Source organism: Oncorhynchus clarkii, chromosome 6 (genome assembly GCF_045791955.1).
Source record: "Oncorhynchus clarkii lewisi isolate Uvic-CL-2024 chromosome 6, UVic_Ocla_1.0, whole genome shotgun sequence".
NCBI classification, from domain to species: Eukaryota; Metazoa; Chordata; class Actinopteri; order Salmoniformes; family Salmonidae; genus Oncorhynchus; species Oncorhynchus clarkii.
Genome location: NC_092152.1, coordinates 6,573,733 through 6,600,381, shown reverse-complemented (window position 1 = coordinate 6,600,381; position 26,649 = coordinate 6,573,733). Strand labels below are relative to the sequence as shown.

The window sequence follows — 26,649 nt, the reverse complement described above, 5'->3', positions numbered from 1 at the left end:
CAAGATAAAGCAAAGCAGTTTGACACATACAACAACACAGAGTTACACATGGAATAAACATGCAATCAATAATACAGTAGACAAATCTATTTACAGCATGTGCAAATGAGGTAGCCTTTACCTTTATGTAACTGGGCAAGTCAGTTAAGAACAAATTCTTATTTTCAATTACGGCTAGGAACAGTGTGTTAACTGCCTGTTCAGGGGCAGAATGACAGATTGGTACCCCGGCAGCTTGGGGATTATGAACTTGCAACCTTTCCGATTACTAGTCCAACACTCTAACCACTAGGCTACCCTGCCGCCCCAGTCATATGTACATCTGCATTCAGACTGATGCTCCATCACTTCCTCTGGTCTTCTCAAACTGCTGTCCTAGAGTAGAAGTAGTAGTAGTAGAAGTACCAGCAGTAGTAGTAGTAGTAGTAGTAGTAGAAGAAGTACCAGTAGTAGTAGTAGTAGTACCAGTAGTAGTACCAGTAGTAGTAGTAGTGCTGGTAGTCGTAGTACTGGTAGTAGTAGTAGTAGTAGTAGTAGAAGTACCAGTAGTAGTAGTAGTAGTAGTAGTAGTAGAAGTACCAGTAGTAGTAGTAGTAGTAGTAGTAGAAGTACCAGTAGTAGTAGTAGTAGTAGTAGTAGAAGTACCAGTAGTAGTAGAAGTAAACACAACACAACATTTGTCTCTGTAACTAGTCTCCTCTCTAACCCCTACACAAAACCGTTGTCTCTCTCTGGTCTCCTCTCTAACACAAAACAGTTGTCTCTCTAACTAGTCTCCTCTCTAACTCAAAACAGTTGTCTCTCTCTGGTCTCCTCTCTAACACATAACAGTTGTCTCTCTCTGGTCTCCTCTCTAACACAAAACAGTTGTCTCTCTAACTAGTCTCATCTCTAACTCAAAACAGTTGTCTCTCTCTGGTCTCCTCTCTAACACATAACAGTTGTCTCTATCTGGTCTCCTCTCTAACACAAAACAGTTGTCTCTCTAACTAGTCTCATCTCTAACTCAAAACAGTTGTCTCTCTCTGGTCTCCTCTCTAACACAAAACAGTTGTCTCTATCTGGTCTCCTCTCTAACTCAAAACAGTTGTCTCTATCTGGTCTCATCTCTAACACAAAACAGTTGTCTCTCTAACTAGTCTCATCTCTAACTCAAAACAGTTGTCTCTCTCTGGTCTCCTCTCTAACACAAAACAGTTGTCTCTATCTGGTCTCATCTCAAACACAAAAAAGTTGTCTCTCTCTGGTCTCCTCTCTAACACAAAACAGTTGTCTCTATCTGGTCTCATCTCTAACACAAAACAGTTGTCTCTATCTGGTCTCATCTCTAACACAAAACAGTTGTCTGTATCTGGTCTCCTCTCTAACACAAAACAGTTGTCTCTCTAACTAGTCTCCTCTCTAACTCAAAACAGTTGTCTCTCTCTGGTCTCCTCTCTAACACAAAACAGTTGTCTCTCTCTGGTCTCCTCTCTAACACAAAACAGTTGTCTCTCTAACTAGTCTCCTCTCTAACCCCTACACAAAACAGTTGTCTCTCTCTGGTCTCCTCTCTAACACAAAACAGTTGTCTCTATCTGGTCTCCTCTCTAACACAAAACAGTTGTCTCTCTAACTAGTCTCCTCTCTAACCCCTACACAAAACAGTTGTCTCTCTCTGGTCTCCTCTCTAACACAAAACAGTTGTCTCTCTCTGGTCTCCTCTCTAACACAAAACAGTTGTCTCTCTCTGGTCTCCTCTCTAACACAAAACAGTTGTCTCTCTCTGGTCTCCTCTCTAACACAAAACAGTTGTCTCTCTAACTAGTCTCCTCTCTAACACAAAACAGTTGTCTCTCTAACTAGTCTCCTCTCTAACACAAAACAGTTGTCTCTCTCTGGTCTCCTCTCTAACACAAAACAGTTGTCTCTATCTGGTCTCCTCTCTAACACAAAACAGTTGTCTCTCTAACTAGTCTCCTCTCTAACACAAAACAGTTGTCTCTCTCTGGTCTCCTCTCTAACACAAAACAGTTGTCTCTCTCTGGTCTCCTCTCTAACACAAAACAGTTGTCTCTATCTGGTCTCCTCTCTAACACAAAACAGTTGTCTCTCTCTGGTCTCCTCTCTAACACAAAACAGTTGTCTCTCTCTGGTCTCCTCTCTAACACAAAACAGTTGTCTCTCTCTGGTCTCCTCTCTAACACAAACAGTTGTCTCAACAGCAACAGAACAATAATCTAATGTATTACTCATCAAGTCACTGTAGACATACACTGTGTGTACAAAACATTAAGGACACTTGATCTTTCCATGACATAGACTGACCAGGTGAATCCAGGTGATCAGCTATGATCCCTTGTTGATGTCACTTGTTAAATCCACTTCAATCAGTGTAGATGAAGGGGAGGAAGAAGGTTAAAGAAGGATATTGAGACATGGATTGTGTATGTGTGCCATTCAAAGGGTGAATGGGCAAGATGCAATATATAAATGTCTTTGAACGTGGTCTGGTAACAGGTGCATGGAGCACTGGCTTGTGTAAAGAACTGCAACGCTGTTGGGATTCCTGTGTGTTTCAAGAATGGTCCACCACCCAAAGGACATCTGGGCGACGTCTTTCCAATGAGAAAACACTCCACATTTTGATATGTCAGACAAAGGTGTTTGTATTTCTTCCCCCAGTACTCCTCTTCTTTCACCTGTCTCTCCAGTTCTGTTATTTGGGAGACACTGTGGAGTCTGGACTGCTGCTCTCTCCTCCCACTGCAACACAACACACAGCACTGATCAACACTCTGACTCTCTGGAGGAGGTACAACAGTGTCTAATATAATATCATCTACATCCATAACTCACTAGATGGAGGATGTACAACAGTGTCTAATATAATATCATCTACATCCATAACTCACTATATGGAGGATGTACAACAGTGTCTAATATAATATAATCTACACCCATAACTCACTAGATGGAGGAGGTACAACAGTGTCTAATATAATATCATCTACACCCATAACTCACTATATGGATGAGGTAACTCCATGCTGTGTCTCCTCCTCAGTGGAAGTGTGGGGTCTGTATCTGAGGTCTCTCCTCCCACTGTAACAACATAGAGAACTGGTCAACATACTGACTCATCAGAGACACATTTAAAACATAGTATAAACAAACTACAAATACATTTCCTTCATTTTATTTTTCCTCCACCTGTTTGTCTCTCTCCTTTAACTGCTTCTCTCTCTCCTCTAGTAGGTTGTCTTTCTCTTCTACTTCCTGTCTCCTCTCTTCTACTTCCTGTCTCCTCTCTTTTAGTTCCTGTCTCCTCTCTTTTAGTTCGTTTTCTTTTCCCTCCAGTAGTTTGTCTCTCTCTTCCAGTAGTTTGTCTCTCTCTTCCAGTAGTTTGTCTCTCTCTTCCAGTAGTTTGTCTCTCTCTTCCAGTAGTTTGTCTCTCTCTCTTCCAGTAGTTTGTCTCTCTCTCTTCCAGTAGTTTCATCATCTCTTTAAACATCTCTGAGAGAGAGAAATTAACATATTTAATTGGTTGTTTGAATAAGTAATGTATTAATTAATTCAATAGTATGTCTATAAAGACATTATCATTTGATGGAGGTGGTACAATTATTAGTAATTATTTCCTCCAGTCAACAGTTATCTGAGCTGAACCAATCATCAACTGGTCTATTGACTATTGGATACATTACAAATGAATTAGTCTGAAAAACTGAATGACATCACTCATGTTTCCTGATTCAATCCTCTCTCCTCCAGACTCTCTCATACTTACCAATCTCACCAGCTGATGCCTCCCTCTTCAGCTTGTCCTCCTGGGTCTCACGTTGTAAATACTGTGATCCTGAGTCTATGGTGTAAAACAGAGAGGTGAGTTCTGTGTGGTAGACGACATCACTATATACAGAACAAACAGGACCAATCAGATTTCTCCTGTCACTCAAGCCTCCCTCATGTAGGGACTGTGGGCACCAATGAGATCTGGTTAACTTCATAAATAATGTTGTTTTGTTATTGGTCTTTCTCTGATCAAATGATTATTGTCATTGTTTGTGATAACCAGCATTGGGCTCTATGGTAGATACAGGATATTGTGTCAGGAGGCAGGGTTCTATGGAATATACATTCAGTAGAATGTGAAGAACATATGACATCATAATACAAACTACCTTGAGAACATTTGGGGAGAGTTTTGATAAATGTAAAGAAACTGATTTAATTTGTAGCCTTGAAGAAGACACACTGCTGTTCACAAGGCCTGTAGTTTTTATAGTATCAGATTAACACTCTGGTCTGTTCTTTGTCTTGTGTTATTGGTTGTCAATAAACAAAACAGATAAATAAGTAATTACTCACCTAATCCTGATCATCCATTATCCAAGATGGAGAGTCATGAATAATGATCATGTAAAACAGAATGCATTAGTTATTATTGTTCATTGAATTTCTGTCTCATTACATAATTTAATGAAATACCATACATCATATTGGAATGACTGTTCATCACATTCATTACTAATGTACATCTAGGGAAAGGGATGTAAGTGGTGCTACTATTGGAACAGTCTAAACCTCACAGAATGATTCATACTGGGACATCAAACTGAATTCAAGCTGATTCCATGTTAATTTTGGTTGTGAATTTGATGAATAATGACTAAATGATGTATACATTTAACATAGGATTATAATTAACAGTATTCCACCCTCCCCCTGTATGATTTTATGGAATTGATTAGAATGTATAACATGATAATCAATAAATGTGTCATTCTAGTCAGAATTAGAGTAAAACAATATAGATAATGTGGTGTCTGGGTGTCTCAAACACAGACTGTCTTAGCAGAATTCTCATGCAGACCTTGGATATGGGGCCTCTGGGAGATGGTGGAAAGGAAAGGACGTACTTCCCAGGGCCCCCCTATCTTGAGGGAGGAGGGGGAGTGTTTTTCGTGGCCTTCCCTAATCTCTCTCAGCTGGGTAGCAGGACGGGGGGTGCGTTGGATACCTAATGTAGTGTGCGTATATATGTGCGTAAGAAGCCAAGTATAAAATAAATGGTTTTGTACAACTAAGTAGAGCTCTCGTAAATAATCGTTGCTGACTATTGTAGACTGGCCTCTGTCTGTTTCATTTCAACAAGAACCTTACAAATTCTTGGAAACAGACCGAGTAGTTTAATTGAAGGTCAGTTTATGAACATTGAGAACATAATTTTCTTAACAATTTTGGAGTGTGAACTGTTGACCTCTATGCCAGATATATTGTGCGAGGACTATGTGAAATATTGACCTCTATAGCAGATATATTGTGGGAGATCTATGATATGAAAATTCTGGATAATTTGAAGAACATCTAAACATCTTAATCCAACCTACATTGAGAACATTTGGGGAGAGTATTGATAAATGTAAAGAAACTGATTTAATTTGTAGCCTTGAAGAAGACACACTGCTGTTCACAAGGCCTGTAGTTTTTATAGTATCAGATTAACACTCTGGTCTGTTCTTTGTCTTGTGTTATTGGTTGTCAATAAACAAAACAGACAAATAAGTAATTACTCACGGAAATCTGATCATCCATTATCCAAGATGGAGAGTCATGAATAATGATCATGTAAAACAGAATGCATTAGTTATTATTGTTCATTGAATGTCTGTCTCATTACATAATTTAATGAAATACCATACATCATAATAATATGACTGTTCATCACATTCATTACTAATGTACATCTAGGGAAAGGGATGTAAGCAGTGCTACTATTGGAACAGTCTAAACATCACAGAATGATTCATACTGGGACATCAAACTGAATTCAATCTGATTTCGTGTTCATTTTGGTGTGTGAAATGTTGAGCTCTATAGCAGATATATAGTGGGAGGACAATGTGAAATGTTGACCTCTATAGCAGATATATAGTGGGAGGACTATGTGAAATATTGACCTCTATGGCAGATATATTGTGAAAGGGAAAGGAAAGGGGGATACCTTGTCAGTTGTCCAACTGAATGTATTCAACTGAGATGTGTCTTCCGCTAACTCTCTAAAATGTTGAGCTCTACAACATATATTTTGTGGGAGGACTATGTGAAATGACCTCTTTGGCAGATATATTGTAAGAAGCCAAGTATAAAATAAATGGTTTTGTACAACTAAGTAGAGCTCTCGTAAATAATCGTTGCTGACTATTGTAGACTGGCCTCTGTCTGTTTCATTTCAACAAGAACCTTACAAATTCTTGGAAACAGACCGAGTAGTTTAATTGAAGGTCAGTTTATGAACATTGAGAACATAATTTTCTTAACAATTTTGGAGTGTGAACTGTTGACCTCTATGCCAGATATATTGTGCGAGGACTATGTGAAATATTGACCTCTATAGCAGATATATTGTGGGAGATCTATGATATGAAAATTCTGGATAATTTGAAGAACATCTAAACATCTTAATCCAACCTACATTGAGAACATTTGGGGAGAGTATTGATAAATGTAAAGAAACTGATTTAATTTGTAGCCTTGAAGAAGACACACTGCTGTTCACAAGGCCTGTAGTTTTTATAGTATCAGATTAACACTCTGGTCTGTTCTTTGTCTTGTGTTATTGGTTGTCAATAAACAAAACAGACAAATAAGTAATTACTCACGGAAATCTGATCATCCATTATCCAAGATGGAGAGTCATGAATAATGATCATGTAAAACAGAATGCATTAGTTATTATTGTTCATTGAATGTCTGTCTCATTACATAATTTAATGAAATACCATACATCATAATAATATGACTGTTCATCACATTCATTACTAATGTACATCTAGGGAAAGGGATGTAAGCAGTGCTACTATTGGAACAGTCTAAACATCACAGAATGATTCATACTGGGACATCAAACTGAATTCAATCTGATTTCGTGTTCATTTTGGTGTGTGAAATGTTGAGCTCTATAGCAGATATATAAGCAGTGTGGGAGGACATATGTGAAATGTTGACCTGGGAGGACAATGTGAAATGACCTCTATAGCAGATATATAGTGGGAGGACTATGTGAAATATTGACCTCTATGGCAGATATATTGTGAAAGGGAAAGGAAAGGGGGATACCTTGTCAGTTGTCCAACTGAATGTATTCAACTGAGATGTGTCTTCCGCATTTAACTCAACCCCTCTAAAATGTTGAGCTCTACAACATATATTTTGTGGGAGGACTATGTGAAATGTTGACCTCTTTGGCAGATATATTGTGGGAGAACTATGTGAAATGTTGACCTCCATAGCAGTTATATTGTGGGAGATCTATGATTTGAAAATTCTGGATAATTTGAAGAACATCTATACATCTTGATCCAACCAACCTTGAGAACATTTGGGGAGAGTATTGATAAATGTAAAGAAATTGATTTAATTTGTTCCCTTGAAGAAGACACACTGCTGTTCACAAGGCCTGTAGTTTTTATAGTATCAGATTAACACTCTGGTCTGTTCTTTGTCTTGTGTTATTGGTTGTCAATAAACAAAACAGACAAATAAGTAATTACTCACCCCATCCTGATCATCCATTATCCAAGATGGAGAGTCATGAATAATGATCATGTAAAACAGAATGCATTAGTTATTATTGTTCATTGAATTTCTGTCTCATTACATAATTTAGTAAAATACCATACATCATATTGGAATGACTGTTCATCACATTCATTACTAATGTACATCTAGGGAAAGGCATTTAAGCAGTGCTACTATTGGAACAGTCTAAACATCACAGAATGCTTCCTACTGGGACATCAAACTGAATTCAAGCTGATTCCATGTTAATATTGGAGTGTGAAATGTTGACCTCAATGGCAGATATATTGTGGGGCGACTATGTGAAATATTGACCTCAATGCCAGATATATTGTGGGAGGACTATGTGAAATGTTGACCTCTATAGCAGATATATAGTGGGAGGACTATGTGAAATATTGACCTCTATGGCAGATATATAGTGGGAGGACTATGTGAAATATTGACCTCTATAGCAGATATATAATGGGAGGACTATGTGAAATATTGACCTCTATGGCAGATATATAATGGGAGGACTATGTGAAATATTGACCTCTATGGCAGATATATAGTGGGAGGACTATGTGAAATATTGACCTCTATAGCAGATATATTGTGAAAGGGAAAGGAAAGGGGGATACCTAGTCAGTTGTCCAACTGAATGTATTCAACTGAGATGTGTCTTCCGCATTTAACTCAACCCCTCTAAAATGTTGAGCTCTACAACAGATATTTTGTGGGAGGGATATGTGAAATGTTGACCTCCATAGCAGATATATTGTGGGAGAACTATGTGAAATGTTGACCTCCATAGCAGATATATTGTGGGAGAACTATGTGAAATGTTGACCTCCATAGCAGTTATATAGTGGGAGGACTATGATTTGAAAATTCTGGATAATTTGAAGAACATCTATACATCTTCATCCAACCAACCTTGAGAACATTTGGGGAGAGTTTTGATAAATGTAAAGAAACTGATTTAATTTGTAGCCTTGAAGAAGACACACTGCTGTTCACAAGGCCTGTAGTTTTTATAGTATCAGATTAACACTCTGGTCTGTTCTTTGTCTTGTGTTATTGGTTGTCAATAAACAAAACAGACAAATAAGTAATTACTCACCTGATCCTGATCATCCATTATCCAAGATGGAGAGTCATGAATAATGATCATGTAAAACAGAATGCATTAGTTATTATTGTTCATTGAATTTCTGTCTCATTACATAATTTAATGAAATACCATACATCATATTGGAATGACTGTTCATCACATTCATTACTAATGTACATCTAGGGAAAGGGATGTAAGTGGTGCTACTATTGGAACAGTCTAAACCTCACAGAATGATTCATACTGGGACATCAAACTGAATTCAAGCTGATTCCATGTTAATATTGGAGTGTGAAATGTTGACCTCAATGGCAGATATATTGTGGGAGGACTATGTGAAATATTGACCTCAATGCCAGATATATTGTAGGAGGACTATGTGAAATGTTGACCTCTATAGCAGATATATAGTGGGAGGACTATGTGAAATATTGACCTCTATGGCAGATATATAGTGGGAGAACTATGTGAAATATTTACCTCTATGGCAGATATATAGTGGGAGGGATATGGTATGTCAAATCTGGATAATTTGAAGAACATCTATACATCTTAATCCAACCTACCTTGAGAACATTTGGGGAGAGTATTGATAAATGTAAAGAAACTGATTTAATTTGTAGCCTTGAAGAAGACACACTGCTGTTCACAAGGCCTGTAATTTTTATAGTATCAGATTAACACTCTGGTCTGTTCTTTGTCTTGTGTTATTGGTTGTCAATAAACAAAACAGACAAATAAGTAATTACTCACGTGAGACTGATCATCCATTATCCAAGATAGAGAGTCATGAATAATGATCATGTAAAACAGAATGCATTAGTTATTATTGTTCATTGAATTTCTGTCTCATTACATAATTTAATGAAATACCATACATCATATTGGAATGACTGTTCATCACATTCATTACTAATGTACATCTAGGGAAAGGGATGTAAGTGGTGCTACTATTGGAACAGTCTAAACCTCACAGAATGATTCATACTGGGACATCAAACTGAATTCAAGCTGATTCCGTTTTCATTTTGGTGTGTGAAATGTTGACCTCTATAGCAGATATATAGTGGGAGGACTATGTGAAATGTTGACCTCTATGGCAGATATATAGTGGGAGGACTATGTGAAATATTGACCTCTATGGCAGATATATAGTGGGAGGACTATGTGAAATATTGACCTCTATGGCAGATATATAGTGGGAGGACTATGTGAAATATTGACCTCCATGGCAGATATATAGTGGGAGGACTATGTGAATTATTGACCTCTATAGCAGATATATAGTGGGAGGACTATGTGAAATATTGACCTCTATGGCAGATATATAGTGGGAGGACTATGTGAAATATTGACCTCTATGGCAGATATATTGTGAAAGGGAAAGGAAAGGGGGATACCTAGTCAGTTGTCCAACTGAATGTATTCAACTGAGATGTGTCTTCCGCATTTAACTCAACCCCTCTAAAATGTTGACCTCCATAGCAGATATATTGTGGGAGGTCTGTGATATGACATTTCTGAAATATATTGAAGAACATCTATACATCTTAATCCAACCTACCTTGAGAACATTTTGGGAGAGTGTTGATAAATGTAAAGAAACTGATTTAATTTGTAGCCTTGAAGAAGACACACTGCTGTTCACAAGGCCTGTAGTTTTTATAGTATCAGATTGACACTCTGGTCTGTTCTTTGTCTTGTGTTATTGGTTGTCAATAAACAAAACAGACAAATAAGTAATTACTCACATGGTGCTGATCATCCATTATCCAAGATGGAGAGTCATGAATAATGATCATGCAAAACAGAATGTATTAGTTATTATCATGACCTTCAAATCACCATCTGTCACATTATCCTCTCAAATACCATAGTGGTGTGATGTTCATCAGAGGGGTGTGAGTGTTCATCACATTCATTACTAATGACAATCAAGGGACGTGACAGTAATGTTGGAATGGTTCTAATGCTTTAGGACCAGCTCAAAGCTCAGAGTGATGGTAATATGCATTGTAACTAGTTGATATTCAGAATGAATCTAGTCTATTCATCTGTAACTCCTACTATGAACTCTTACCTACATGAGAAAGTACAAGTGTTCTGTACAGGGAAAGAGACTGGTTGTTATTGTTGTTGTTTAGGTGTTTAGAAACATTACTGGACTTCTAGAACACTTACCTTCTCTGTCCCATAAACTCACTGCAGCCTCCTCCTTCTGTTCTCCATGGATGACCTGACAGATGTAGTCTCCTCTATCTGACCTCCTGCAGTCTCTCAGCCTCAGAGACACGTTGCCTCTCTCCAGCTCCTGGGTGATCAGACTCACTCTGCCCTCATAGCCACTCCTCTCTGTCACCTGGCCATTCTTATACAGGTAAATACACTCTGTACTTTTAAACCACCTGATTGTCGTGGCAACAGCACTGGTGTCAGGTGAGAGGTGACAGGGGAGGGTGACCTCTTCACCAACATTAACCTCCACATAGTCTTCTGAGGTGAGTTTAAACTGATCTGTTCAGAAAGAGAGAACATTTCATGTTTAATGACATCATCTGTGTCAGGAACACAAATCCTCTCAGTACATTTATAAACACAGCTGAATTAATAACTACAACAGACATACAACAACCAGGACCATGTCAATTCTAAAATACAACCCCCACAATCCCAGACAGACAGATTCATTTGAAGGAAAGTCTATATGTCATAGAAGAATATGATGCTACAATCTAGAATGATATTATCCCATTTGTTCCCACATATTTCCCAGACATGCCACTATGCTAATCTTATGCCACTAGTAGCCTAACATGTCATCCATTTTGATTATTTATTTATTTAAAAGTATGTTTTATTCTTGGTCACAGTTGTGACAGAGTCCTCTGTCTATAATAACATGAACAGACATTTACCCCTATTCCTCAACCTCAATATCTATATACCTCAGCCCACTTACCCACACACCTAAACTCAATGACCCACACACCCCAGTCCTGTTACCCCTATTCCTCAACCTCAATATCTATATACCTCAGCCCACTTACCCACACACCTAAACTCAATGACCCACACACCCCAGCCCTGTTACCCCTATTCCTCAACCTCAATATCTATATACCTCAGCCCACTTACCCACACACCTAAACTCAATGACCCACACACCCCAGTCCTGTTACCCACATGCCCTAACCCTAACACCCACATGCCAATACCCTCAAATGTATACTATCAAGTACAGATACAGGCATATCTAAAATAAATTATAAAATTAGAATAAATTAGAGGCACTGTATTTTCCCATTAGTCAGAAATGTTTGTCAGGAAGCTGAGCACTTGGGCCAGTAACCCAAACGTCGCTGGTTTGAATCCCTGAGGAAACTAGGATAACATGTGTTGATATGCCCTTGAGCAAGGCACTTAATCCTAATGGCTCTGGATACATAATTTATTTATTTACCGAGGCAAGTCAGTTCAGAACAAGTTCTTATTTACAATGACAGCCTACCCCAGACAAACAAATTGTCCTCCACCCCTATGGGACACCCAATCATGGGAAGTTGTGATACAGCCTGGAATTGAACCAGAGTCTGTAGAGACACCTCTCACACTGAGACACAGCACCACAGACTGCTGCTCCACTCAGGAGAACAACTTATTTGTTGATATGTACAACTTTAACTTCTCTAGAGCCAGTAAAGTACAAAAGGTTGATATTCTTCCATATTGTGTCAGACTGGATTAAATGGGTTCTATAATAAAGAGATGTTTGGAGGGAGAGGTCACTGTGGAGCAGTAGAGCTGTTTCTCACAGACACAAACTCAGCTACAACTCCTCATGTTACAAACACATTTCATCCAGACACACATTTACACATAAAGACAAATAAAACTACAAACACATTTCATTTTCAATAGTTGGTTTAGTTCTGTTCTCCCAGATACATGAAAGAAAAGTTAATCATTAATTATAGCATGGTGACTTACTATGAACTCTGGACTCTGCCATATTAACTGCAATAAAAAGAGAAAACATTCATATTTACATCATTACCTTTCATCAAATTCTCTCTTTTGCTCAATCACACAGATACAAACATCCCTTCCTCTGTCTCCAGTCCTCATTGTTTTAAAACAGGACTGTTGTGTCTAGTTTGGAAAGTGAAATATACTGAGATCTCCTCTTACCTTGACTGGTCTTCACGTCCTCCACTTCACATTCAAAATAGTTGATTTAAATCCATAACCACTCTAATAGTCACTATATGTGCATATCTACACGTTTTTACAGAACAATCTACACCTCAGTCCTATACTGAGACACAACTTTCACTTTCACATTTGCTCAGGCTCTTGGAGTAAACTCCCCCCAACCCCCCCCCCCCCCCACCCTCTCTGGTTAATAGAAAACCCAGCCACAAAGTCTAAATTATCTACAGGCCAATCATAAAATGTAATGAAAACAAAAATGTGCATTTGTGATCTTAATTTAGGTTTAAGGTTCAGCATAAGGTTAGCAGTGTGTAGAATAGGGTTCTAATCAGAAGACCGATCCAGCCAGCAGATGGTAGTGATGATCTTTAATTATAGTCATATTATCCTGAGCTGTAAAGATTTAACAGTGACTATCAATATTATCTTCTCTTATCTCTTTGGACACATTCACATGAGTAAATGAGTGAAATTGCTTCCATGACAAACAGTCTCAATGCTTTTCCATCCCCTCCTAACAAAATAAATGTAGCTGACTGTTTGTCATTTACTGTCTGAGAAGAGAGTATCATTACCACCTGCTGGTCAATGTTGGGAACTGCAGTGAATTTACAAATCAGAACGTCAATGATTTAAGGGGCTGTTGTTGTGGGCAGTCCGGCTCTTTTTGGCCCCAAACGGCTCTTTAAAAAAAACATGTTTTGTATTTTTTCAAGTCAAACAGTTTGCTATAGTTTGACTATGATTGGTGTGAAAACAACTCTAATTAAATTATAAAATTAAGTCATACTCTACCTTAATTATCATGTTTTTAAAAATGCATTTGTTTGATATGAAAAATAATGCTATTAAACATTTGCATTTAAAGTATAACTTTTTAATGTTTATAAACAAAGTGCATATAAATGTAACAATTCAAAACGAATACAATCTGAACAACATAACATAATCGTTGGAGGAGGGGCTCCTCCAAATAGGACTGGACCTCCATTATGGCATCTGCTGAGGGATTCCTTCGCACTCAGTTGCTCTCTCGTCAAACAGCATCCAAACAGCAGACGTTTGTGGCACTACTGCTGGTGCTTCTGGTCCATCTGATCCCTCTTCTTCCTGTTGCCCTGGTGCCTGAGCCAGCTGACTACTGGGGCTGTCCCTCCCTCTTCTTCCTGTTGCCCTGGTGCCTGAACCAGCTGACTACTGGGGCTGTCCCTCCCTCTTCTTCCTGTTGCCCTGGTGCCTGAACCAGCTGACTACTGGGGCTGTCCCTCCCTCTACTTCCTGTTGCCCTGGTGTCTGAACCAGCTGACTGCTGGGGCTGTCCCTCCCTCTTCTTCCTGTTGCCCTGGTGTCTGAACCAGCTGACTGCTGGGGCTGTCCCTCCCTCTACTTCCTGTTGCCCTGGTGTCTGAACCAGCTGACTGCTGGGGCTGTCCCTCCCTCTTCTTCCTGTTGCCCTGGTGTCTGAACCAGCTGACTGCTGGGGCTGTCCCTCCCTCTTCTTCCTGTTGCCCTGGTGCCTGACCCAGCTGACTGCTGGGGCTGTCCCACCCTGCTGCTGAGGTTATTTGAATAGCCTCATCAATCACTCTGTCATCACTGAAGACTAACTCCTTAAACCTGGGGTCAAGTGCAGCGGTTTCTGATAGCACGTGATTCAATTCCATTCTGTGGAGCTTTCTGTCCATCGATGAACATAGGGTGTCCATCAACTCTGTCACATGTCTGGAGGTTACATTTGCTTCTCTCTGGCACTAGTGACTCCTGTGGCGGGCCTGGGCACAGTGCACGCTGACACGGTCGCCAGGTGTACGGTGTTTCCTCCGACACATCAGTGGGGCTGGCTTCCGGGTTAAGTGGGCATTGTGTCAAGAAGCGAGTGCGGCTTGGTTTGGTTGTGTTTTTTGAGGATGCGCGGCTCTCAACCTTCACCTCTCCCGACTCCGTACGGGAGTTGCAGCGAGGAGACAAGACTGTAACTACCAATTGGATACCATGAAAAAGAGGAGAAGACGAGGAAAAAAAAGAAACACCAGCCCAACAGGAGCAACTATGGAAGCTCCATCAGTGTGACTGTAGGTTGACTTACTACAGGAGCAGCTATGGAAGCTCCATCAGTCTGATAGTAGGTTCACTTACTACAGGAGCAGCTATGGAAGCTCCATCAGTCTGACAGTAGGTTCACTTACTACAGGAGCAGCTATGGAAGCTCCATCAGTCTGACAGTAGGTTCACTTACTACAGGAGCAGCTATGGAAGCTCCATCAGTCTGACAGTAGGTTCACTTACTACAGGAGCAGCTATGGAAGCTCCATCAGTGTGACTGTAGGTTCACTACAGGAGCAGCTATGGAAGCTCCATCAGTCTGACAGTAGGTTCACTTACTACAGGAGCAGCTATGGAAGCTCCATCAGTCTGACAGTAGGTTCACTTACTACAGGAGCAGCTATGGAAGCTCCATCAGTCTGACAGTAGGTTCACTTACTACAGGAGCAGCTACGGAAGCTCCATCAGGCCACACTGCAAGTCCACCAATCTGTTTTACAGCCTCTACATATGATACATCATGACTAATTGTCTATATGTGAGCCTCTCTAGCCTCTCTCTGTACCTGCCATCCACCAAATGCTGCACCATGTTCTCCCCCACAATTAGAGCACTTAACCTTCACATTGCTTCCACATTCACCTTAATCATGTTCCCCTCGACACAAAGCATATATTTACACAATCTTCTCTTGCTGAGCCTGGCTACTCCACGCTGGCCTGCTGCTCGTGGCACCATCCTCTGCTCGATTTACCATAGTTCTTCTGAGGTGATTTACCACAGTTCTTCTGTGGTGTTTTACCACAGTTCTTCTGTGGTGATTTACCACAGTTCTTGTCTCTCCACTCAAGTGTTTGCTAGTGCTATCATGTTTCGTCTTACCTCTTGAACCGGAATTGAGATCAGCCTCACCACTTCACCCTAATCTGCTCCTGTGAGTCCCTCTGGATAAAATGTCTGCTAAATGACTAAGCTGTAACTATATCGGCCTAACAAACCAGGCAGAAGCACGCCAACGTTTAAATGTCAAAGTGTGGTGAACTTGTTGGTTCCGGTATGTCTAACTTGTCCCACCTAGCTATCTTCAGATGAACACACTAAACTGATAGTCTCTCTGGATAAGTGTGTCTGCTAACAGTCCTTTACTGTGGGAGCCTGCTAACAGTCCTTTAGTGTGGGAGCCTGCTAACAGTCCTTTAGTGTGGGAGCCTGCTAACAGTCCTTTAGTGTGGGAGCCTGCTAACAGTCCTTTAGTATGGGAGCCTGCTAACAGTCCTTTAGTGTGGGAGCCTGCTAACAGTCCTTTAGTGTGGGAGCCTGCTAACAGTGTTATGCACGTGAGTGAGGACCCAAAAGCGGTTTAACAAAAACAGAGTTCTTTAATGGATAAGATGGCAAAATAAACAACCCGCAGAGAGGGCGACAAATGAAACATAAAGTCCTTCTGAAACACAGAAGAGTTCCCCTTCTAGCAGCAGAGGAGAATAGCTGGGTTGTAGAGGACAGAGGTACCTGATCACACGTAGCCTCAGATGAACAGGCAGATTCCGACAGGACAGGACAAGGTTGAAGCAAACAGGACGAAAGTTTGGTTCTGGCATGAGAAACTCAAACGAGAATCTGACAAAGACAGAAGCAGGAACAGAGAGAGATATAGAGACCTAATCAGAGGGAAAAAGGGAACAGGTGGGAAAAGGGTGAACGAGGTAGTTAGAGAAGACAAGGAACAGCTGGGGGAAGGAGGGGAAGAAAAGGCAACCCAATACGACCAGCAGAGGGAGACAGGGTGAAGAGAAAGAACAGGAACAAGACACAACATGACAATACATGACAGTACCCCCCCACTCACCGAGCGCCTCCTGGCGCACTCGAGGAGGAAACCTGGCGGCAACGGAGGAAATCATCGATCAGCGAACGGTCCAGCACGTCCCGAGAGGGAACCCAACTCCTTTCCTCAGGACCGTACCCCTCCCAATCCACTAGGTACTGATGACCACGGCCCCGAGGACGCATGTCCAAAATCTTACGGACCCTGTAGATAGGTGCGCCCTCGACAAGGATGGGGGGGGGGGGAAGACGAGCGGGAGCGCGAAGAACGGGCTTAACACAGGAGACATGGAAGACCGGGTGGACGCGACGAAGATATCGCGGAAGAAGAAGTCGCACTGCGACAGGATTAATGATCTGAGAAATACGGAACGGACCAATGAACCGCGGGGTCAACTTGCGAGAAGCTGTCTTAAGGGGAAGGTTCTGAGTGGAGAGCCAAACTCTCTGACCGCGACAATATCTAGGACTCTTAGTTCTACGCTTATTAGCGGCTCTCACAGTCTGCCCCCTATAACGGCAAAGTGCAGACCTGACCCTCTTCCAGGTGCGCTCGCAACGTTGGACAAAAGCCTGAGCGGAGGGGACGCTGGACTCGGCGAACTGAGACGAGAACAGCGGAGGCTGGTACCCGAGGCTACTCTGAAAAGGAGATAGCCCGGTCGCAGACGAAGGAAGCGAGTTGTGGGCGTATTCTGCCCAGGGGAGCTGTTCTGACCAAGACGCAGGGTTACGAAAAGAAAGACTGCGTAAGATGCGACCAATAGTCTGATTGGCCCGTTCTGCTTGACCGTTAGACTGGGGGTGAAAGCCGGAAGAGAGACTGACGGAAGCCCCAATCAAACGGCAAAACTCCCTCCAAAATTGAGACGTGAATTGCGGACCCCTGTCCGAAACGACGTCTGACGGAAGGCCATGAATTCTGAAAACATTCTCGATGATGATTTGTGCCGTTTCTTTAGCAGAAGGGAGCTTAGCAAGGGGAATAAAATGAGCCGCCTTAGAGAACCTGTCGACAACCGTAAGAATAACAGTCTTCCCTGCTGACGAAGGCAGTCCGGTGATAAAATCTAAGGCGATGTGAGACCATGGTCGAGAGGGAATGGGAAGCGGCCTGAGACGGCCGGCAGGAGGGGAGTTACCGGACTTAGTCTGCGCGCAGACCGAACAAGCAGCCACGAAACGACGCGTGTCATGCTCCCGGGTGGGCCACCAAAAACGCTGGCGAATGGAAGCAAGCGTACCCCGAACGCCAGGGTGGCCGGCTAACTTGGCAGAGTGAGCCCACTGAAGAACGGCCAGACGAGTAGGAACGGGAACGAAAAGAAGGTTCCTAGGACAAGCGCGCGGCGACGGAGTGTGAGTGAGTGCTTGCTTTACCTGCCTCTCAATTCCCCAGACAGTCAACCCGACAACACGCCCCTCAGGGAGAATCCCCTCGGGGTCAGTGGAGGCTACTGAAGAACTGAAGAGACGAGATAAAGCATCAGGCTTGGTGTTCTTAGAGCCCGGACGATAAGAAATCACGAACTCGAAACGAGCGAAAAACAGCGCCCAACGAGCCTGACGCGCATTAAGTCGTTTGGCAGAACGGATGTACTCAAGGTTCCTATGGTCAGTCCAAACGTCAAAAGGAACGGTCGCCCCCTCCAACCACTGTCGCCATTCGCCTAGGGCTAAGCGGATGGCGAGCAGTTCGCGGTTTCCCACATCATAGTTACGTTCCGACGGCGACAGGCGATGAGAAAAATACGCGCAAGGGTGGACCTTGTCGTCAGAGGGGGAGCGCTGAGAAAGAATGGCTCCCACGCCCACCTCTGACGCGTCAACCTCGACAACGAACTGTCTAGAGACGTCAGGTGTAACAAGGATAGGTGCGGATGTAAAACGATTCTTGAGGAGATCAAAAGCTCCCTGGGCGGAAACGGACCACTTAAAGCACGTCTTGACAGAAGTAAGGGCTGTGAGAGGAGCTGCCACCTGACCGAAATTACGGATGAAACGACGATAGAAGTTCGCGAAGCCGAGAAAGCGCTGCAGCTCGACGCGTGACTTAGGGACGGGCCAATCAATGACAGCTTGGACCTTAGCGGGATCCATCTTAATGCCTTCAGCGGAAATAACAGAACCGAGAAATGTGACGGAGGAGGCATGAAAAGTGCACTTCTCAGCCTTCACAAAAAGACAATTCTCTAAAAGGCGCTGGAGGACACGTCGAACGTGCTGAACATGAATCTGGAGTGACGGTGAAAAAATCTGGATATCGTCAAGGTAAACGAAAACAAAGATGTTCAGCATGTCTCTCAGGACGTCATTGACTAATGCCTGAAAGACAGCTGGAGCGTTAGCGAGGCCGAAAGGAAGAACCCGGTATTCAAAGTGCCCTAACGGAGTGTTAAACGCCGTCTTCCACTCGTCCCCTTCCCTGATGCGCACGAGATGGTAAGCGTTACGAAGGTCCAACTTAGTGAAGAACCTGGCTCCCTGCAGGATCTCGAAGGCTGAAGACATAAGAGGAAGCGGATAACGATTCTTCACTGTTATGTCATTCAGCCCTCGATAATCTATGCAGGGGCGCAGAGACCCGTCCTTTTTTTTGACAAAAAAAAAAACCCCGCTCCGGCGGGAGAGGAGGAGGGGACTATGGTACCGGCGTGAAGAGCTACAGACAAATAATCTTCGAGAGCCTTACGTTCGGGAGCCGACAGAGAGTATAGTCTACCCCGGGGGGGAGTGGTTCCCGGAAGGAGATCAATACTACAATCATACGACCGGTGTGGAGGAAGAGAGGTGGCCCTGGACCGACTGAACACCGTGCGCAGATCGTGATATTCCTCCGGCACCCCTGTCAAATCACCAGGCTCCTCCTGTGAAGAAGAGACAGAGGAAACAGGAGGGATAGCAGACATTAAACATTTCACATGACAAGAGACGTTCCAGGAGAGGATAGAATTACTAGACCAATTAATAGAAGGATTATGACAAACTAGCCAGGGATGGCCCAAAACAACAGGTGTAAAAGGTGAACGAAAAATTAAAAAAGAAAGGGTTTCGCTATGATTACCAGAGACAGTGAGGGTTAAAGGTAGCGTCTCACGCTGAATCCTGGGGAGAGGACTACCATCCAAGGCGAACAAGGCCGTGGGCTCCCTTAACTGTCTGAGAGGAATGTCATGTTCCCGAGCCCAGGTCTCGTCCATAAAACAGCCCTCCGCCCCAGAGTCTATCAAGGCACTGCAGGAAGCTGACGAACCGGTCCAGCGTAGATGGACCGACAAGGTAGTGCAGGATCTTGAAGGAGAGACAGGAGTAGTAGCGCTCACCAGTAGCCCTCCGCTTACTGATGATCTCTGGCTTTTACTGGACATGAAGTGACAAAATGACCAGCAGAACCACAATAGAGACAGAGGCGGTTGGTGATTCTCCGTTCCCTCTCCTTAGTCGAGATGCGGATACCTCCCAGCTGCATAGGCACAGCACCCGAGCCGGCAGAGGAAGATGGTAGTGATGCGGAGAGGGGGGCAGCGGAGAACGCGAGCTCCTTTCCACGAGCTCGGTGACGAAGATCAACCCGTCGCTCTATGCGAATAGCGAGTTCAATCAAGGAATCCACGCTGGAAGGAACCTCCCGGGAGAGAATCTCATCCTTTACCTCCGCGCGGAGACCCTCCAGAAAACGAGCGAGCAAAGCCGGCTCGTTCCAGTCACTGGAGGCAGCAAGAGTGCGAAACTCAATAGAGTAGTCTGTTATGGATCGATTACCTTGACATAGGGAAGACAGGACCCTGGAAGCTTCCTCCCCAAAAACAGAACGATCAAAAACCCATATCATCTCCTCCTTAAAGTCCTGATACTGGTTAGTACACTCAGCCCTTGCCTCCCAGATTGCCGTGCCCCACTCACGAGCCCGTCCAGTAAGGAGACATATGACGTAGGCGATACGAGCTGTGCTCCTGGAGTAAGTGTTGGGCTGGAGAGAAAACACAATATCACACTGGGTGAGGAACGAGCGGCATTCAGTGGGCTCCCCAGAGTAACACGGCGGGTTATTGATTCTGGGCTCCGGAGATTCGAAAGCCCTGGAAGTGGCCGGTGGATCGAGGCGGAGATGGTGAATCTGTTCTGTGAGGTTGGAGACTTGGGCGGCCAGGGTCTCAACGGCATGTCGAGCAGCAGACAATTCCTGCTCGTGTCTGCCTAGCATCGCTCCCTGGATCTCGACGGCTGAGTGGAGAGGATCCGAAGTCGCTGGGTCCATTCTTGGTCAGATTCTTCTGTTATGCACGTGAGTGAGGACCCAAAAGCGGTTTAACAAAAACAGAGTTCTTTAATGGATAAGATGGCAAAATAAACAACCCGCAGAGAGGGCGACAAATGAAACATAAAGTCCTTCTGAAACACAGAAGAGTTCCCCTTCTAGCAGCAGAGGAGAATAGCTGGGTTGTAGAGGACAGAGGTACCTGATCACACGTAGCCTCAGATGAACAGGCAGATTCCGACAGGACAGGACAAGGTTGAAGCAAACAGGACGAAAGTTTGGTTCTGGCATGAGAAACTCAAACGAGAATCTGACAAAGACAGAAGCAGGAACAGAGAGAGATATAGAGACCTAATCAGAGGGAAAAAGGGAACAGGTGGAAAAAGGGTGAACGAGGTAGTTAGAGAAGACAAGGAACAGCTGGGGGAAGGAGGGGAAGAAAAGGCAACCCAATACGACCAGCAGAGGGAGACAGGGTGAAGAGAAAGAACAGGAACAAGACACAACATGACAATACATGACAAACAGTCCTTTAGTGTGGGAGCCTGCTAACAGTCCTTTAGTGTGGGAGCCTGCTAACAGTCCTTTAGTGTGGGAGCCTGCTAACAGTCCTTTAGTGTGGGAGCCTGCTAACAGTCCTTTAGTGTGGGAGTCTGCTAACAGTCCTTTAGTGTGGGAGCCTGCTAACAGTCCTTTAGTGTGGTAGTCTGCCAACAGTCCTTTAGTGTGGGAGCCTGCTAACGGTCCTTTAGTGTGGGAGCCTGCTAACGGTCCTTTAGTGTGGGAGCCTGCTAACAGTCCTTTAGTGTGGGAGCCTGCTAACAGTCCTTTAGTGTGGGAGCCTGCTAACAGTCCTTTAGTGTGGGAGCCTGCTAACAGTCCTTCAGTGTGGGAGCCCAAATCTGCTCCTGTGAGTCCCTCTGGATAAAATGTTTGCTAAATGACTAAGCTGTAACTATATCGGCCTAACAAACCAGGCAGAAGCACGCCAACGTTTAAATGTCAAAGTGTGGTGAACTTGTTGGTTCCGGTATGTCTAACTTGTCCCACCTGGCTATCTTCAGATGAACACACTAAACTGATAGTCTCTCTGGATAACAGCATCTGGTAACAATCCTTTACTGTGGGAGCCTGCTAACAGTCCTTTAGTGTGGGAGCCTGCTAACAGTCCTTTAGTGTGGGAGCCTGCTAACAGTCCTTCAGTATGCGAGTCTGCTAACAGTGTTATCAGGTCTATATAACAGTTAGTGCTGTTTGCACGAGCACTCAGACTTGATTCAACTAATCAAGTCATCATCAAACCTTTGATTTGAATCAGGGTTGTGCGTGCTCCCCTTTGGGTTTCCAGAACCAGGATTGGGAGACACTGGTCTTAACACCCGGAGAGGTCTGTTCATTCAGAACAAAACCGTAACAAACAGTTTGTAACGGAAACCATTAACTTTGAACAAAAACATGCTTTTCAATAAAAATTCAAGTTTCTTTTGGACAAATTCATGTTGGTCCCTCCCCTTTTCCTTCAGTTTGCTTCTGCTGGTTTCCGTGTGGGTTTGAGGGGTCGTGAACACACCCCAGGTTTCCACTGACCCACCATGCTCATCATACTCAGATCATAGAAGGTAGCACAGACATGTGCTGGCTGCATGTGGTTTACCCACACGGTGTTCAGGTTCATTATATTGCCTAACTTTCTATTCTGGTTCAGAGGGGAAAGTGAAATCCAGGAAGTGAAATGCTGTGCTTTCTTCCTCCTTTGGTTCATTTGGAGTTTTTTGGTTCTGCAAAGCCATAAAAACCTGTATAATAATGATGGTACTGATATAATAGGCCTCCTATCTACTAGACTCACTGTCAGTCTGGGACTATTAAGTGTGGTAATATAGTAATACTAACACAGCTACTATTACATTATTACTTTGCTATAAACTTGTATTAGCCTTCATCTAATCCTATTTTATCTGACCATAATAGCCTTTATTATAAGACATATGTTATTCTACCCATGTTATTCTACCCATGTTATTCTACCCATGTTATTCTACCCATGTTATTCTACCCATGTTATTATACCCATGTTATTCTACCCATGTTATTCTACCCATGTTATTCTACCCATGTTATTATACCCATGTTATTATACCCATGTTATTATACCCATGTTATTCTACCCATGTTATTCTACCCATGTTATTATACCCATGTTATCTACCCATGTTATTATACCCATGTTATTATACCCGTGTTATTATACCCATGACTGTACGTTTGTTTATTGTGTAACTCTGTGTTGTTGTTTTTGTCGAACTGCTTTGCTTTATCTTGGCCAGGTCACAGTTGTAAATTAGAACTTGTTCTCAACTGGTCTACCTGGTTAAATAAAGGTTCAATTAAAATAAATAAATAAAAAGGATTGTTATTAGATGATAATGAGAAGAGATACATGCTTACCACAAACAAGTCTTACGAAATGTGAAACATCTTGCTATTTGTGATGAATGGGAATTCCAAGGAGACTAATTAATTCTGTGTGTTTTTCTTCCTGCAACTAATTCTGCGTTTTTGAAAATGGACAACTGGAAGTCGTTGTTCTCCCTGCTAAATTTAGGCCCAGTTGAATGCCTGCCAGGGATGATTCCCACATACTTTGACTGCCACAGCAGTCAACTAGCTAATCACAGTAGTCAACTAGCTAGCCACAGTAGTCAACTAGCTAGCCACAACAGTCAACTAGCTAGCCACAGTAGTCAACTAGCTAGCCACAACAGTCAACTAGCTAGCCACAACAGTCAACTAGCTAGCCACAACAGTCAACTAGCTAGCCACAGCAGTCAACTAGCTAACCACAGCAGTCAACTAGCTAGCCACAACAGTCAACTAGTTAGCCACAGCAGTCAACTAACTAGTCACACCAGTCAATTAGCTAGCCACAGCAGTCAGCTAGCTAGTCACACCAGTCAATTAGCTAGCCACAGCAGTCAGCTAGCTATTCACACCAGTCAATTAGCTAGCCACAGCAGTCAACTAGCTAGTCACACCAGTCAATTAGGTAGCTGTTTACCTTTCTACCACATTCACTCATTTGTTTGTAAACAACTAACAAGCTAGTTAGCTCTCTCATGTTCTTGTCAAACTGTCAACAGAGTAGCTAGGAAGCAACAAGATATGCCAAACAACAGCCTAAAAACCACTTGAGGGCAAATAAATCAGATTTGACAGTTCAGACACAAGTCACATGGCCAGGAATCAGATTTGTATCTGACTTAAAATCACTTATGAAGGTGGCTTGAAATGTGACTTGAAATGTCTAATTCCATGTGCTTTTTGCTGTTCAGACTGCAGGAAAAATAACAGATTAGAATCGGATATGCAAAAAATGTGGATTTGAGTCATTTCAAACTGCCAATGGGAACAATCCTTATATGTAGGTCGCTCTGGATAAGAGCGTCTGATAAATGACCACAATGTAAAATTAGATGAGGTCATCACCGGGCAGTCCACGGCCAATAGAGAGCTCTTTCCATCAGTCTGCTAATAGAAAAAACATTGTCTGGCATCTTAATGCTTGTTTGAATTTTCAGTTCCTTATTCTGGGTTCCTTGCACCCGATCAAGTGAAATGAATCTAAATTAAACACAAGTGATCTGAAGCTATCAGCCTTGATAAATGTGTGGCAGAGTGATTCTGATAGGGAAAAGAACACAAGTGATATGAAGCTATCAGCCTTGATAAATGTGTGGCAGAGTGATTCTGATAGGGAAAAGAACACAAGTGATATGAAGCTATCAGCCTTGATAAATGTGTGGCAGAGTGATTCTGATAGGGAAAAGAACACAAGTGATATGAAGCTATCAGCCTTGATAAATGTGTGGCTGAGTGATTCTGATAGGGAAAAGAACACAAGTGATATGAAGCTATCAGCCTTGATAAATGTGTGGCAGAGTGATTCTGATAGGGAAAAGAACACAAGTGATCTGAAGCAATCAGCCTTGATAAATGTGTGGCAGAGTGATTCTGATAGGGAAAAGAACACAAGTGATATGAAGCTATCAGCCTTGATAAATGTGTGGCTGAGTGATTCTGATAGGGAAAAGATACGACAGGGTAATAATAGTACTGTATTAATTCCCAAGGAGGAGATGTTGTTGCACATGCAGTGTATAATGTCAGGTCCACAATTACTGACACCCTTGATAAAGATGAGAAGAACCAAAGTAGCTTTATTTTCATGTCATCTGAACATAGTACAGGTTCCCATGGCGCCCGTTTCCGTTTGTCAAACTGCAGGTGTTTACATTTGTTGGACGTCATTAAAAAGGAGCCTCATACCGACTGTAAAATATGGTGGAGGATCTTTGATGTTATGGGACTATTTTGCTTGTTCTTTTTTTTGTCCACAAAGTCAAAAAACTCTGCCTTTTTCTACCATTTATCTTCTGAAAAATTTGATTTTTAAACCTAACCTTAACCCTAACCTTAAAAGAAGACCAAAAATATAATTTTTGTTTTGTCCTGGGACCGTTGTTACGGTCAAAGGCATCATCAAATTTGCCAAGTACCAGGCCATTTCAGCCAAAAACCTGGTTGCCTCTCCAGGGGTCTGAACCTTGGCCACAAGTGGATCTTCCAGTAAGACAATAACCCCAAGCACTAATCAAAATCAGCAAAGAAATTGTTAAATGACCACAAAATGAACAGTTTGTTAAGGTCCTCTCAGTCTCCAGACTTGAACCCCATTGAAAACCTTTGGTTTGAATTGAAGAGGGCAGTCCATCAGCGCAGACAAAAGATATCAAGGATCTGGAAAGACTCTGTTATAGAGGAAAGGTCAAAGATCCCTCCTGATGTGTTCTGCATTCTCATAACCTAATGTAGCAGGTCTAAGATCCCTCCTGATGTGTTCTTCATTCTCATAACCTACTGTAGCAGGTCTAAGATCCCTCCTGATGTGTTCTGCATTCTCATAACCTAATGTAGCAGGTCTAAGATCCCTCCTGATGTGTTCTTCATTCTCATAACCTACTGTAGCAGGTCTAAGATCCCTCCTGATGTGTTCTTCATTCTCATAACCTAACGTAGCAGGTCTAAGATCCCTCCTGATGTGTTCTTCATTCTCATAACCTAATGTAGCAGGTCTAAGATCCCTCCTGATGTGTTCTTCATTCTCATAACCTAATGTAGCAGGTCTAAGATCCCTCCTGATGTGTTCTGCATTCTCATAACCTAATGTAGCAGGTCTAAGATCCCTCCTGATGTGTTCTTCATTCTCATAACCTAACGTAGCAGGTCTAAGATCCCTCCTGATGTGTTCTTCATTCTCATAACCTAATGTAGGAGGCTTAAAAGAAGATCCTATAAAATATAGTAGAAAAAGACTCAGTGGCCATTATCCTCTCAAGGTGAGGTATTGAAAACAGCAGGGCCATTTTAACCCCTATCTTTTTGTGAGAGAAAATAAATATGACTTGTGAAACAAAATCACTTTCACTGAGCAATTGTATTAGTATAAAATATAATTTCCCCTTTTTTTTGCATAAAATATAGCTCAGTGTTTGTATTATTGATTTTATACAGTCTTTAAAAAAAATCTTTATCAAAGCCAATAATTATGGACCTGTCTGCATGTCTAGGAGAAATACAGTTGTTAAACGCT

At 42.5% G+C, this 26,649-nt stretch overlaps 1 protein-coding gene across 1 annotated transcript in view; it reads right to left on the bottom strand.

Moving 5' to 3' along the window:
• Positions 1 to 12,990, bottom strand: part of LOC139410578 (uncharacterized) — a 35,424-nt gene extending 22,434 nt beyond the window's left edge. Inside the window, exons 1-4 of the mRNA XM_071155874.1 lie at positions 12,848 to 12,990; positions 12,647 to 12,673; positions 10,826 to 11,173; positions 3,770 to 3,844 (exon numbers count right to left, since the gene is read on the bottom strand). The gene's annotated coding sequence lies outside the window, so the exon portion shown is untranslated. The remainder of the gene's footprint in view (positions 1 to 3,769; positions 3,845 to 10,825; positions 11,174 to 12,646; positions 12,674 to 12,847) is intronic.
• Between the last annotated feature and the right edge of the window lie 13,659 nt (positions 12,991 to 26,649).